The sequence below is a fragment of the Echinops telfairi genome, unplaced genomic scaffold (assembly GCF_000313985.2).
Source record: "Echinops telfairi isolate 266 unplaced genomic scaffold, ASM31398v2 ScPeMD7_2010;HRSCAF=2546, whole genome shotgun sequence".
NCBI lineage: Eukaryota > Metazoa > Chordata > Mammalia > Afrosoricida > Tenrecidae > Echinops > Echinops telfairi.
In genome coordinates, this window is record NW_022105908.1 from 5,411,582 (window position 1) to 5,414,305 (window position 2,724).

Here is a 2,724-nt window from a genome sequence, read left to right on the forward strand (position 1 = left end):
GCCCTTTCTCCCCTCGAAGAATGAGCAGGCCCATTGCCCTGAGGGGGGAATTTCTAGGTGCAATTCTCTGACTTTCTCCTTCTCATTGCACTTCTCAATCTCTTCAAATTTGTTCATAAGAGGTGCCCATGATTGTCGTATGTCCTTTGAAAAAAAAAAATCTATCAAGATTCTGGAATCCCCGCCTCAAAAACATCAATATAACCTCCTGAGCTGACCTTTCTACCTTGAATTAATTGGCCGAGCAGATGCCCTTGTGAGAGAGCTAGTCTGTGGCCACCCAATGAATGAAAACACATGTTTAAGCAGGTTCTGTTGAGAATAAACTGTTTAACTGGACCTCATATTTCCTGTAAATTGGTGGTTAGAGCTAGAAGCTTAATAAGATTCTGGTATTATTACTATTATTATTTAGTCCAGAGTATTTCATGGGCAATGTTATATACTTCCAACACACTGTACATAAGACATGGTTGCTTCTCTATAAAGTCAGCAGTGCTTGATGATCTCATTGATTAAGTCTGTTCATCCACTTAAGCTACAGCATGGTCATATTCTGATTCCATCGTGAACTAGAAAGAACTCACTGCTGCTGAGTTGCTTGTTGGGTCTAGGTCTTTTTAGTGGGAAGGCCTTGGAAATTCACACACACAAATAGCTGAGGCGGCTTTAAACCTTTCGTAGAAAAATGGGGGGAAAAAACAATGGAGCGTGCGTGTGATGAATATGCAAGCTAGAGCTACTCCAAACCAAATTCACTGCCATCGAGTCAATTCTGACTCCTAGAGAGACCCTATAGGGCAGAAGAGAATTGACCCTGTGAGTGTCCGAGACTAATTCTGAGCCTTTCCCCTGCCAAGCAGTGGGTGGTTTTGAACTCTTGGCCTTGTGGTTCGCAGCCCAACACGTAAGCACCACATCACCAGGGCTCCTAGAGATAAAAATAAAGATAGAGCAGGAGAGGGATGCTCTGGTGGTCTAGTGGGTTACGTGTCGGGCTGCTAACTAGAAGATCAGTGGTTGGAAACCACCAGCCACTCCCAGAGAAAAAGAAGAGCCTTTCTAATCCGGTAAAGGTTTTGTTTGTTTTTTAAATCATTTTATTGGGGGCTCATACAACTCTTATCACAATCCATACATCCCTCCATCGTGTCGAGCATGGGTGTACATTCGTTACCCTCATCCTGTAAAGACTTACAGTCTCAGAAACCCACAGAAGCAGTGAGTTCTATGCTGTACTGTAGGGTCGCCATGAGTCAGGGCTGACTTGATAGCACTGAGTTTTGGGTGTGTACACACACACACACACACACATGTGCACAAATACGTGTGTGTGACGGTACAATATCTCAGTAGTTCATACTGACCCTTATAATTCAAATTCAGGAATATAGGTTTTCGTAAAACTCTATCCGAACTCTTACAGTGATATTTCTGTGCAATCATATCAAACATCTCAACTCTCAGTGACTTCAACGTACTAACTCATTTACCCCACAATGCAAACACAATCTCAGGACAGTCATAAAAACAGAATCTACTGCCATCTAGTCCAACTCATAGCGACCCTGACCACACCCAGAAAATAAATGCATCGTTAAGTTCATGTAGTTCACTTTACATTCCGTTTCCAGGGATCATCATATTTTAATGCCAATTTTAAAATAATTCTATAAAAATTATCTTAGACTGGGTTCTCTAGGGAAAGAAAACCAGTGAAGTATAAATTGAGAAATTGATCACAAGGATGTGACTCACCGGATTGTGAAGGCCAGCGATTCTCAAATCTCAGCATCAGGCTGCAGGCTTCTCCTGATGGTGGGCACAGCCGCCGACCATGAGGATCACAACCCAATGCATGACTATTACACCACCAGGGCTTTCTACTGCAGAGTAATTGGTAGGGTCTAACAGCCAACCAGAAGAGCCGGCCTTCCAGTTAGTAGCCTTGTGCTTTTACCACTGCCTCACAAGGGCTCCTTTCAGTATTTAAAGACAACCCTTATTGCTGATAGCACCATACTTTATTCCATCCGTTTTTGGCTTTTATATTGTATTCAATCTTTTGCTATTAAAAAACATAACTAACGTATTTTTGTCTAGTGTGTCTTTGGGATAGCGTCATAGAGTTGAGATTACTAGGTCAAAATGAAATTGCATAGCTAATTTCACCACGCACTCTCGAATTCCCTTCCTTATAGCTTGATACATGTTGTAACCCCACCGACAGTAGTTAGGGCATCTGTGGTGGATCAGGGGTACCAACAGTGGCTGGAAGTTCCCTAAAGTCTTATCAACAGAGTCCACTGCCAAAAATTTAATTTTCACTAATCTAGAATTGCTAAATAGGTGGCTCACATTTCTCAAAAGAGCAAAAAATGAATACCTCTTCAGATGTTTTAAGAGCCATTTTCATTTTAAAAGCTTCTTACATATTAACACTATTAAATTTTGTGATACAAGCTAAAATAATCTTTGCAATTTGTCATTATCCTCTTATTTTTCTATGGTCTTTGAGAAAAATAAAACACATTTGTTTCCCTTGTTTAATGATATCAAATGTATAAATCCTTTACCTTGTTGCTTCTGCTTTGCAGCCAAAGCTAAGTTTTCCTTCCTCTCAAGATGCATAGTGTATTAGTCTAGATACTTTGGAGAAACAAATACACAGCAACTCATGTATAAGAGAGAGTTTTATGTAAAGAAAATGTTCATCACGAAAAC